The 14,155-nt window shown below is 36.4% G+C and overlaps 1 protein-coding gene across 1 annotated transcript in view; it reads left to right on the top strand.

Moving 5' to 3' along the window:
* The window catches only part of LOC148952785 (fibroblast growth factor receptor-like 1), a 192,051-nt gene that overhangs the window by 106,251 nt on the left and 71,645 nt on the right, over positions 1–14,155 (top strand). The window lies entirely within an intron of this gene.

Genomic DNA, 14,155 nt, shown 5'->3' with positions numbered 1-14,155 from the left:
CAACTTAAAACCCTTGCCCTTAGGGCTGTGGCGGGAGGGGCTGTCATCCTTAAAGATCTAATTTCCAAAACTTTCAACTACGTTGAATAAAATGCCTATCTCAAAATTTTGATTGGATGTGTTTGGGGAAAAGGTGGGCGTGAGAGGGGGATTAGTTGCCCTCAAATCACTTTCAACTATTAAAGAGGGCACTAGCCCTTTGAGTTTCCAAACGAATGAGCCCTTTTTCAAGTTTCTACGACAAAAATTTCAATAAAAACCTTATATGCCCCAAGGCATAACTTATAACCCTTGCCCTGAAGACTGTGGGGGGGGGGGGGAATTGTCCTGCTCAAAGGTATAATTTCCTAAACTTTAAACTGCGTGAAACAAAATGCCCGTCTCAAAATTTTGATTGGATGTGTTTGGGGAAAAGGTGGGCGTGAGAGGGGGATTAGTTGCCCTCCAATCACTTTCGACTATTAAAGAGGGCACTAGCCCTTTGAATATCCAATCGCACCAGCCCTTTGAAAACCTTTTTTGAAGTTTCTACGACAACGCCTTCTATAAATACCTTATATGCCCCAGGGCATAAATTAAAACCCTTGCCTTGAGGGCTGTGGGGGAGTGTCCTCTTCAAAAACATAATTTCTATGTGGAAACCAACTACGCTGAACAAAACGGCTATCTTAGAATTTTGATTGGATGTGTTTCTGGAAATGGTGGGCGTGGAAAGGGTGTTAGTCGCCTTCCAATCACTTTCAACTATTAAAAAGGGCACAAGCCACACCAATTTCCAATTGAAGTTTCCAATTTTTGAAGTTTCTACGACAACTTCTTCGATACGAAGTGCCCTGCTCTAAAGGGAAAAAATAATAAATAACACATTGTGCCAACATCGTTCTTATATACCCCTAGGGCATATCTTAAAACCCTTGCCCTGAGGGCTGTGGGGGAGTTTCCTCCTCAAAAACATATTTTCTATCTGGAAATCAACTACGCTGACCAAAATGGCTATCCCAAAATTTTGATTGGATGTGTTTGGGGGAATGATGGGCTTGGGGAGGGGCTAGTTGCCCTCTAGTCACTTTTGACCACAGTTCATATAATTATCCAGTAAGCTTATCTCAGATCAATTCTGGTCTTCGTTCTCGGTGCGAACAAAAAGCTCCTCCCACTTCTTCGTGCAGTTATTAATGGCGGATTTCCACTTGTTTCCGATTGTTTCGCGTAAAGTGCATTATTCGTAATAGCGGGTTTCCACTTGTTTCCGATTGTTTCGCGTCTGACTTGTCAACCCATGAAAAGATCTGACGCCACTTATGTTTCTACGTTCTCTGGAGCACTCGCACCCCGGTCCGGGTTTTTATAATGGGTGAGATAGGGAATGATCATACTGGATAATTATATGAACTGTGCTTTTGACTATTAAAAAGGGCACTAGCCACTCCAATTTCCAATCGAACGAGCTCTTTTCGATGTTTCTACGACAACTTTTTCGATACGAAATGCCCTGGTATGGAAAAGAAAAAAATAATACATTGTGCCAACATCGTTCTTTACTTAGGCAGCGCGATCGCGCTGCCTATGATATGGGTTTGAGTCCTGGTGTCGCTGGTTTTTCTTTGTTTTGTTTTGTGTTTGTGTGTGTGTGTGTGTCTGTGTCTGTGTTGAGTCTTTGAAAGGTTGAAATGCGTTATATTGAAAATGCTTTTCTTCTCTTTTTTTTAGTATTTGTGTCATTTCTGTTTTTCCCCTGTTTTTTTTCCTGGCCATGAGTCTTACGGGGGATTCTATGTTGAAGTGTTTTTGTCGTAAATCTATTGGTTGAATAAATTGATTAATTGATTGATTGATTGACTATCTTGGACGTGTTAAGATTTCAGATACGACCTTTAGCCATAAAAGCAACAGTAGGAGAAGCTCCACCCCCTTGACTCGGTTGAATTGGTGCCACGCAGGGCATTCAACAATTTGTTAAAACATGGTGTTATTTATATGGGATCCACTTGATAATCTGTGGCTGCAAATAGTTAGTGTATCGTTTTGTCATTGCACTGTCTAAGGTGGTAACCATTTTGTGTAATTCCTAAGAACATCTAAGTTATAGTGTAGAAGTATTCGGACAAATGGGTATAAACTGGCTGCTAAATAATCTTTTCTAAAAAATCCAAATTTTAGCAGTATTTTAGCAAATAGGTAATATTTCAATGGCCACGGGATAATTTATGGTAATCCCTAAATGACGTGAGGGTCAAATTTCTGACTTCATTCTCTACAAGCGAATATCACTTTTCTTTGGCCTCAATTTCACTCGCTCAAAACGTGGCAGTTCGTAAGCCTGGTAAGTACAGCCCCGCTCTTGTATGCCGCAAAGCTTTCGAACGTAATCTAAAGCCCACCATTAAATCATTGGACTCCCTTGAGGTATTGTCTGGCACCTAAATTGCGAAAGTTTAGGAGAGACAAGGATTTTTCGATTTTTTAAATGAAAATACTCAAAAAATTTATTTTAAAATCTAGGGAAGGAGACATTTTTGGTTTTTCACTCTTCTTAGTGAAGATCCCAAAAAAGTATTTTTCAAAATCTAAAGGGGACAACTGCCCTTACCCATGTCTTCTTTTATTTGGTGCACTCGTGTTTCATATAAAATTAATTAAAAAAACTGTTTCCACAAAATAAGTTTTCAAAAAACAGTAAAGAACTCCATTAAACCAAAAATGAACAAAACTAGAATCAAATAATCTACCAAGCATACAACTTCCATAGATCAGTATCAATAAATAAATGAAACCAAAAACGAAGAGGAATTAAAATAAATAACAAAGTCAAACTCAAAACGGTTCAAAGCCACTATGCTCTCTAAAAGTAAGAATATAATTTGTACTTTACTGAAAAAAATTCAAATGAATTTACCGAGAAAAAGGGGTATTGTCATTTAAATACACATAAACTGAAATTTTTTCCTTAAAATTATAATTGATTTTCGATTTATTATATGTTATAAAAGAGAAAACATTTAAAGAATTTTTTTTCAGTAAAGTACGAAGTATATTCTGTCTTTTAGTAATAATAGGGGGTTTTAAACCTTACTCATTTTAATTTCTGCTCGTTTTGAGTTTGACTATGTTCTTTATTCTAATTTCTGTTCGTTTTGAATAAAAACCTTATATTTCCCCAGGGCATAACTTACAACCTTAGCCCTGAGGGCTGTGGGAGGGGGGGAGGCCGCTGTCATACTCAAAGAGATAATTTCTGGACCCCTCTACTATGTTTAACAAAATGGCTATATCGAAATGTTGATCGGAAGTGTATGGGGAAATGATGGGTGCCGGGTGGGCGGGGGTACATTTTCACTCCGATCACTTTTGGAAATTAATAAAGGCACTAGACCTCTCGATTCCCAATTGAATGAGCCCTTTTTTAAGTTTCTATGACAATACTTTGTATAAATACCTTGTATGCCCCCAGGGCATAACTTAAACCTTTGCCCTGGGGGGTGTGGGGGGTTTTCGTCCTCAAGGACATAATTTCAGGACCTTTCAACTACTTTGAACAGAATGGCCATCTCAAAATTTTGATTGGATGTGTTCAGGGAAATTGTGGGCGTGAGACGGGGGTTAGTTGCCTTCCAATCATTTTCGACTATAAAAAAGGGCACTAGCCCTTTGAATTTCAAATCGAATTAGCCCTTTTTGAAGTTTCTACGACAAAGCTTTCTATAACAACCTTTTAAAAAGCTTTCTATGACTGGATATGTTCAGGGAAATGGTGGGCGTGAGATGGGGGTTGGTTGTCCTCCAATCACTTTCGACAAGTAAAAAGAGCACTAGCGTTTTCAATTTTCAATCGACTGAGCCCTTGGTGAAGTTTCTGCGACACGATTTCTATAAGAACCTTATATACCCCCAGGGCATAACTTACAACCCTTTCCCTGAGAGGTGGGGGGGGGGGGGTTCATCCTCAAAGACTCAATTTCCCGAACTTTCAACTACGTTGAACAAACTAGCTATCTCAAAATTTTGATCATATGTGTTTGGTGAAATAGTGGGCGTGAGAGGGGGTTGCATGTCTTCCAATCCCTTTTTACTATTAAAAAGGGCACTAGCCCTTTTAATTTCCAATTGAATTAGCCCTTTTTGAAGTTTATACGACAACTCTTTCTATAAAAACCTTATATGCCCCCAGGACATAACTTACAACCCTTGCCCTGAGGGTTTTGGGGGGAGTCTCATCCTTAGAGACATAATTTCCGGATCATTCAACTACTTTGAACAAAATGGCTATCTCACAATTTTGATTCGATGTGCTCGGGAAAATGGTGGGGGTGGGAGGGGTGTTAGTTTCCCTCCAATCGCTTTGGACTATTAAAAAGGGCCTAAGCCTTTCCAATTTTCAATCAAATGAGCCCTTTTTTGAAGTTTCTACAACACTTTTGGTGCGAAGTGCCCTGGTCTTAAAAAACAAAAAAGTTATTTACTTAGGCAGCGCTATTGCGCTGCCTGTGATAAGCTTTTGACAATTTCCTCTTTTTGTTATTATCTCCGGGAGGAAAATATTACAGCTTAGAATTATAGTCCAATCTCTTGTCTAGTCCAATTTTCCGTTTTTATGAGAGTAACACTTATCCCAGAATGAAAGTTATTCCTGCTCCATTTCAAATCTCATCTCTTTTATTTCTGCCCTATCTCTTACAAAGGAACAGTATATTCTGGCTTGCCTTGACAATTGGGTGTAGATCCTTCTAATATGAAACTCTTTTAGAGAGGTTTGTAAAATGATAACCTGCATCTGAATTTGAATATTATTTTAATTTATAATATATATTCTGTAAGTAAGCAATTAAAATTGACGTTTAGAGTAGCTAAAAAGAGGCTGAGTATCATCCATTAAAGATATTTTGTATTAAAACATATAAAACATAATGTAACTTACGTAAAATAGATCACTACAGTTTAGATCACTTTGTCTCTTAGACCCTATGCTTTATCCCGCAGGGCCTTCCAATCCCGCAGGGCCTTCCTTTTTTCTGCTCCTCTCTGTTTTAAAATTCCTAAGGAAATGACACGTTACTAAAATTCCAAGGAAATGCTGAACATTTTAAAAAAATGAAAAGCAAAGACTGACTGGTGTGTGGAAATTTTCTCATATACCAGCAATAACCATGGAAGAGGCATTTATCAAACAGTTCGTGGTAACGAACTGTAAGTAAGTAGGTGAGTGAAAAATACAAAAGTCACTTTTTTGTAAATATTCATTAAAAAAAAACAAAATAACAAACGTTTATTATTTTTAGTGTAGTTTTGGCCCGACGCTGTGGAAAAATTCTTAAGAACCTTCTAATGATTCTAATTGATAATAATTTATTTATAATCTAATCGGGGCCGTGTCCAGGATTTTTTTCGAGGGGAGGGGAGAGGGGGTTAAAAAAGGTTTTTCTTGGGGGGGGGGGGGGGTACACAATAAACCATAAAAACGCATAAAAATTCCTTTATATTCATTTTTGTTACGTTTTTACGAGTCAGACAAACATTTCGGAGCGCAGGTTCAAACCCCTGCCCCCCCTGGACACGGTCTTGAATATAATACACTAACACAGTGTTTCTTAAACTTATTTAGACACTGTACTCCTTTTTACCCACAGAACATCTTAGATACCCCTTCTGAGTTACCGGTACTAAGTAAACTATAGCTAAAATATATATAAAATTGCCAATCTAGAGTTAAATTAGGGTTTATTTTTTGCCGGCCGGTCACGTACCCCCAAAAAGTTTTTGCGTATCCCCCCAAGGGGTACGCGTACCACAGTTTTAGAACCACTGCACTAACATTATAATAATATAAAATAAAATAAAATTGTATTTCTTATCATATATTGACAATATTATTATAATGTATTACAGGTAATTATTTGGCTAGAAAAAAAGCTGTTTTCCTACTTTAACAATTGAGATAAACAAGCACTTGAACAAGGTCTTGACCTTACTTATCTATCCAATCATCTAGGACAGACAGTATAACCAAAGAAACATGTCCCAATTCGTGCAAAGTTATCACTAATAAATGCAAGTCGTTGTACAACTACAAGCAAAAGCACCTTAAGTCTAAAATATTCCCAGGTGATCACCTCATATTAGGGCTCCTCAGAGGAATACACCCTTGCCAATGTGGGTTTCGGTGTATTAAATTCCTTACCCTAGCAAGTGGCGTTCCTGCAATAAGAATTTGTTGTATCCGCTTGAGTAGTGTCACATGGGAAATATATACAAAAAATAACAAAAAATATACCCACCAATTTTGAGCTATAATAAGTTACAATAATAAATACGTAATAGCAGACCATAATAACTGTTTAGGCTTGGCTTTGAAGGTCGGGCTTTAACTTCTGAAAGCTGAAATTTTAACAATTTATGTTTTAGACTTGGTTCAAATTAATGCTAAAATCCAATAGATATATTATAAATATCGCCCTACAAAATCACTATTAAATATACTTCAGTTTAATTTAATCGATGGTCCTTGCTGATATTTCTAACGCTAATAGTAGTCCCTACTACAAATAACAACTCAATGCAACAACAAGCCTCCTGAGGATAGCATAACTGCACACTCTCCTCCGCCTCTAGCTTTATAATATTCGATTTCCTGGAGAAAAATCCATTTTTTTAATTTCTATGTAGTTTTTGAAGCAAAACTTTATGTCTTCATTCCACTGATGATTCCACTTAGAAAGCTTTTACACTGAAAAGTTCATGACAAAAATGAATTTAGCAAGTATGATTTTTGCTAACAACTGAGTTATTTTAATTAGAAGCTTCACAGCTTTGGAAAGTTCCACTTGCTTAAAAAGAAGCTTATGTTGAGATCAGTATTTTTCTTTTTTAAGTCAAACTCAGGGCCTTTGGAAATTATAAAAGGTTGAAAGTTTGAGGGAAGATCATAGAAAACGATCGCGTGTTTTTTTCTAAATGGCAGTTCAGTTATGCAACCTGATTTCAGGTTGCCGGAATTTGGTATATAAGCAAAGCTTTATCGGACAACAGGTATGAGAAGGAAAATGAACTATAGTGTATACTCCTTTGTAAGCATTGAAATAAAATCCCCCTTTCCCCAAAATAAAATTTGTAGCCGCATCTGTCCCACCTCTCTTCCAACAGAAATGTCCCTGAATGTATGTAGTAGGTCTCCCAGCCGTGAGATGAAATAGAGTTGAGTTGCTAAAACTATCACTTGAGGAAAATATATTTACACAAAGAAAAGATTCATTCCCTTTAACCAAATTTTTACCTGTCCCCATGCGTAGTCCAATATCGATTTTTTCCACCAATGTGATTTTTACCAAATTTGAATTTGAATTGATTTTTACCCAATCTGATATTTCCTTCGAAAACAATGTTTAAGTTTATGAATTATGCGAGTATTTTTTGCTAATATATTTGAAACTTTCTCAATATGATCTTTAAATGAAAGTGATTATGATCTTTAAAGTGATTCATCAACAATAATACCAAGGTATCGAACACTTGAAGTCCTCCATATTACAAGGCCCCCAGCTTCAACTGAAGATATCCATAGATGATAATTAGCAGACCGTCCAAAAGTTACAGAATTTGACTCATAATAATTAATAGCAATCTTATTCGACCTCATCTTATTTCAGCAATTCAGTCGTTTTTGCATACACAATTGGTACTATATCATCAGCAAACATCAGGAGCGAAACATTAATCTATTTATTTTTAAGCTCTGAAACCTTATCCACAAGTGACCGAAGAGAAGAAGAAATATCATTAACATAAATCAAAAATAATAAGGGGCCAAAAATAGACCCTTGGGGGACACCTTATCTAATTAGCAATGGTTGAGAAATTGAGCCAGATGTTTTTATTCTTTGTAAATGACCAAAAAGGAAACTAATTATCAAATTGAGAAATCTTCCATTAACTCCATACCTTTGCAACTTTTCAACAAGTATAGAATGATCCCGTGTATGGAAAGCTTTATTGCTGTCTAAAAAAATCGTTGTAACTCGGTAGCCTTTACCAAGAACTTGATTTACACTAGTTAAATATGCTATTGTCTGTTCCGTATTCACTATTTCAGACATTTTTCTAATGCTCTGTGCTTTAGCTGCTCGTATCGGTCTTCTCATATTTGATGGGCGCGGTTGTTAATTTTCTGCCATTGTGAATTTACTTTTTTTGGGTCCTCCTCTTAATCTTGTCAAGTTTGATGGTTCAGGTGATTGGGCAAAATTTTTTCTGTGTTCAAACGACTCATCATTTTTAACAATTTTAAATTTGCGTTCTTTGGAACGTCCTATAGGCATTTTTTTTTATTGTCACTCAAAATTAACAATAAAAAAGTAAGAATTCCATGCTATATTTCACTTACTATTTTATACTTAGTTATGTGTTATACTTAGTAATATACTTAGTTATACTTAGTAATCTGGTTTAATTTTTCGAAGTTAACGTGCATGACTAATAAACTGTTTGAAAATTTCGAGGGTTTTAAGCAATTTTTTGCAGTTCTATATAGAATAAGTTTTATTTTTAAACTTCAAACAAATTAATTTTTGTTGTTTTTACTCGCTGTGATTCTTGCTCTTGCTTGTCTTCTAACCGCATATTTCTTTGCTCTTCACTTTCGCTTTTGATCCATTCTGAGATTTGTGACCCTCGTTGTCGCAACTCTTCTAACTGCATATTTCTTTCTTTTTAATTTTTTTATCATTGCTTCAGACATCATTTCAATGACTTTGCTTTAGCTTTTCGGATTGGTCTTGTCACACTTGATGGTTCACGTTGTTCCTTTCAGCCATTGTGATTTACGTTTGCAAAAAATTTACTTTGGCGAAACACGAGAAAGTGACGAAAAATAAAACCCAACTGAAAACTACTAAAGGAATTTGATTGGGCATGAGTTGTTTCCATGGCTGAAGATGCAGCCTGCCTGTCAATTCAACTTTTATTAAGACGACTAGTTAATCTTTATTGTCTATGAGAAGGAATGTTTACCAGACACCTAAGCTGAAGTTTTTTCCTCATTGTGCTCAATTATGCGAAAAATTATTTGAAAATTACGGTAAGAAGTACCCAGAACTTAATGAAATTCAGAGTTTCAGGAAGGAACTGGTCCCTGAGGAACCCTTGCTTACGTTCCAAATTTGTTTTAAGTCTCTTTTTATTAAATTATTTTGAATAAATTCTACACACTAATTATCACCATTGCTGCACAGGTTCATGGCACGGAAGCAGAGCCAGGAATATGTTGGATTGTAAATGCCTGAAAAATCTGCTGTGGTTCCTTTGCAGTTTCCATTTGCTATCTACTAGGACTAGCCCTCATATTACTTCCCTGCTCATTTTCCTAAAAACAAATAGAAAAAAAAAAACACTTAGAAATGCTGAAAAAGCAAAGACAACAATTTTGAATGAAAATATTGCTATATAAAATTGATATTACTAAAACATACATTTGCATACATTATGACACATTTACGTAGTATGTTTTGATTTTATACGGTAGATAACGCTCAAAGGAAGGAGACTGCACCTCGATTTGCAGTGAAAAAATCCAATAAATTAAAATTTATAAATAAAAAAATAATTCAAATACATGAATTATAGTTCATATAAATCAAAATAACAAATATAAGTTTATAAAATTTCTGAACATGAAAATGTCGATAAAAACAATAATTTTTTGAATTTTCTTTCAATATCTACTTTTTTTAAGGTTTCACAATAAGAAAAAGACAAAAATTCTTCAGTAATCATAAAAAATGTATGAAAACCTATTAGTTTTGAGGATTTTGCTTCTTGGGATAAATTGCTGCCATAATCTTGTTTGTCGGTACCGGCAGCACTGCTTAACCCTTTCAGTCACGAATTTTAGCCTGGAAGGTCAAAATTATGAGAGTAGCGAAAGTCAACCATGTGATGGATAAGTACTTACCAGGAATTTTTTCAGATTTTTTTCTGAACGTCTTCTTTCTTTTCCACCATGTACTTGAGCAAGGACAGTGTGACCAAATTTATTCAAATACAGTATAAAACCAATGAAAAACTGAGACTTCAAATATAGTACAAAAAACGAGACACTGAATTGACAATGATCCTTTTACGTTTCTTTAGGTTTGTGAAACTGTGCGAAACAGTTTCGCGATTCTTCCAGGCAAAGTGGGACGTTGCACTTGGTACACATGAACCTAGTCTTCATGATACAGGGGGCATTTTTACACCTGTTTTGGGCGGCAAATTTTTCTGGCCAATGAGCAAAGGAATCTTTCTTCACGGCGGAGCAGGGCCTACGAAATTTGAGTTTTCGTTTCCTACGATTTTCGGCAACCGAGTCTTCTTCATCACTCTCCTCCTCTTCGCTTGAAGGAAGAGATCTGGGTCGGCCTCTTCTTCTAGGAGTGTCTTCAGACATAATAAGAGTCTCTGCTATGTCGAGTCGGAAGGTGAACGAATCGACAATGTTCTTTTGTCTCATATTCTGTGCCTTGCAAATCTCGACATATTCAAGCCAACTGTTGACTACAGCAAGATCGATCAAATGGAATACGAGTCTCAAAGTCCATTTTTTTGATCGAATGAGGGTCCTATAGTAGGATACCATCTGGTCAAGCTTATCAACCCCACCCATACTCAGGTTATAAGCCGCAATAGCTTCCGGCTGCGTCACTTGTACCTCTGTCTTCATTTTCTTACACCACGTTCTCCAGTTTTTGCCGTTGCCGCGTCCAATCATGTTAGAAGCGACTCTCACCGATCAACAGTCGATCCACGGGATCATACCTCCATCTCAACTCACTAGCACGTGGACCTCACACCTTCATTTCTTGTTAAGAGACGTATCAAATTCCAACTATGAGCCAAGAACTCTATTCTCTCTGATCGTGCAGGTGCCATACATACTTTTCCGTTCAAGCTCTTCAAGGAGCGGAATACTCGTAAAAAAGTTGTCAAAGAATATTTTCGTATGCGGGCGAAGCTGGACGCGACCAGCAAGAGCTAGTACCATTCCAGGTCCCAGTCCGAACTGCTTCTGCTCTTCCGTCAGGATAGTTTTCTTACCCTGGTAAACATCAAAAGTGAGTATGATGCCGTTACTGTTACAAAGCATAAAGATTTTTATGCCCCACGGTGTTGGCTTCCCCCTGATATACTGTTTTATGTCCAATGCACCGGTGTACGGCACCATTTGCTCGTCGACTGATACATACTCAGAAGGTACGATGCTTTCTGTCTTTTTCAGGACCCGGTCTATAACCGGACGAACCTTCCATACGCGATCGGTGTTCTCCGGGTCTTTAGAGAGGATATCTACCAGATGAAACAAATTTCGGAGACGCGAAAACCTATTGAAGTTCATGGCGTCTGCTATTAGAGGTATCCGAGTCCGACTACCCCAGTACATGCGATACCTTGGGAATTTAAAAGCACTCATCGCTATATGAATACCTATGAGCCTTCTTATTTCAGAGGCTGTTGTACCCAAACTTGAGCCGGTTTTCTGTACAGAATAAATATTGGTCATCTCGGCGGCTAACTCATAAAATTCACTATCAAAATATTCTTTGAAGTAGTCTATAGGCTCCTCGGGACCAAGTGGCGGCGGCGCCGGGTCGGCATTGTTGATAACTTTCGAGAAGATCGCATTCTTCCATACGAGTCTGCGTTTTCGATTTTTCGGAGGCGGGGGAGGAGCGGCTCATCATCCTCAACTTCCGATAATGAATCTTCATCCGTATCGTGTGGCTGCGATAGATTTACTGACGCCCAATCTTCACCTTCGTCATCTGAGTTTGGTAGGTCCGATAACTCTGAAAGGTCTGAGTCGATCGCGTCCAAGACATTCAGTATGTCAGCGTGACGAACTCGACGTGGTCGATCATTGGATGGACCTGGAAAAGAAGATAGTGAGTCGCTTTTACAGAATATCGACTTGACAGGAAAAAGTTATAACTGATTTTTTCAAATAATAATAACAAAAGTATGTTCCACTGACTGTACCATATATGCTGCTATTGAAATAGAAAAGTTAGTATCAAGTCACACTGTCCTTACCCAAGAACACGCTACTTCGAAAAAATCTGCGGCATCTATCCAACGCACTAGCGAGGTAAACTTTTTTATAGATGGGGTAACTAACTGAAAAGGACAAATGAACCCCTTTTTTCGCGTATTTTCATGGTAAATCTGGTAAAAAAAATGCATGAAAACATACCTGGTAGATCCATTCTTTCGAGTACGGATGTGCAACAACTTCAAAATACTGCTAAAAATCAGAATTTAGCATCATCGGTTTGAAACTTCGCCAGTGTCTTTTCGCATTACTTATTATTATGGAGCGCATACTCGAGTATCGCTGCCACCTACAGGGTCCAAGAAGACCAAGCGAAGCTGTGATGTTCTCATGTGAGAACATGGTGACTGAAAGGGTTAAATGTCATTGGAAATGGCTTTTTTTATACTTGTAATATTACTTATCACTTCAGTCAAGAATAAATGATTCGGTGTTAACCTGGCTATGAAAGGTCTTTGCTTTTATCCTATGTGTGGAGATAATGGAGAAGATATCTTTCAGTTCATCTGCCGGTGTAAAGCATGATTCGTGAAAGAAATTATTTAGGGTGGCGATTTTTCAGTTCTTTGAGAGATTTATATGGTCAGAAAGAAATGTACTTTGAACATTAAAAGCTAAGGATGTACATGGAGCTGTCAGTTGAACACGATGAGTTATCATTGCCGATGATTTATATTGTTGTAATTTTCTTATCTCTTGTTGTATATGTATTATTTACAGAGACGTATATATTTATTTGTTGTTGCAGCCAAATCTGTCTTGTAACTGTTAAAAACAACTTAATGACTCTGTAGGGTGTTAAAAACACCTTACAAACTCTGTGTTGTAACAGAGTAATTTGTTTCTTAATTTGTTATATTCGTATAGAAATTATTAAAGTTATTTTTTGTTAATTTGTTTAACTGTTAATTTTATAATTATTTATTGTTTCTAAATTGTTTTTTTCTTCATTTTTTTGCTATTTTTAAACCGTACAAAAATACAAATAAAACTAGCTTTAAAATTATCATTAAGTTGAAATTAAATTAAGTTTTAATAAGTAAATAAATCATAACATTAAATTAAATCGCTAATTAAATTGAAAACAAATTGAAAACGTAGGCTGCCATATCAAATTAAGCAAAAGTGTGTTCATTCAGTTTTTTTTTATTCTGATTTTTTTTAAAAGAATATTAAAATCCAATATTGATAATTGATAAAACAAATATTGAGATTGATAAACAAAAAAAGGTTATTGATTTCACAATTAAATTTAAAGTCTGCAAGTGAAATAAAAAATTGTTATCTCCATTACAGCAGACGACCCTGCAAAAGTGTGTGGCATAATAATTGATTAGAGTTTCTCTACAATAAATTAGGCAAATATAAAGTAAAAAAGAACATACAAAGAGAATAGCCCCCTTCCCAATTGGGGCCCAAAGAAATTGGGAGCATCAAATTGGTTCATTGCCAAGCAGGGTCCATCTTAACATGGTATTAGTTTGAGGGTAAAATTAGAGAGAATGAAAGAGAGGGTGAAAAAGAGAGAAATGCATGAAAAAAGGGAAAAAAGCGAAAAAAGAGACAATGAATTGAGTTTTCATATGTGATATTTCAGGATAAAAAAGCCAAGGAGAGCGAAGAAGAAAATTACGTAAATCATAGAGAGAGAAAAGAGAGAATGAAAGAGAGAGTGAAAACAGAGAGAACTGCAGGAAAAAAGTGGAAAAAGAGAAAAAAAATGAGAAAAAAGAGACAATAAATTCAGTTGTCATATGTGATATTTTAGAAAAGTAAAAAGTGTGAAAAAAGAGACAATTAATTGAGTTGTCATATGTGATATTCCAGGACAAGAAAATCGAGGACAGGGAAGAACAAAACGACGTAAATCTAAGGAAGAGAAATGAGAGAATGAAAGAGATTAATGCGAATATTTTGGCCATGATCTCTGCTCAACCTTCTTCAGTGCCTGAAGAATAATAAAAAATATAAGTAGAACTCCACAGAACGCCTTAAGAAGATAAACCTTATAAAATTAGAGATAAAATAGAAGAGCCCCTTTACTCAACATCGCTGAAAAAGCAACTCTTTTTTATTGTT

This window comes from Artemia sp. Qi Xiang Cuo, chromosome 4, assembly GCF_049724085.1.
Source record: "Artemia sp. Qi Xiang Cuo chromosome 4, ASM4972408v1, whole genome shotgun sequence".
Lineage (NCBI taxonomy): Eukaryota > Metazoa > Arthropoda > Branchiopoda > Anostraca > Artemiidae > Artemia > Artemia sp. Qi Xiang Cuo.
This window is presented reverse-complemented; position numbering and strand designations above follow the sequence as displayed.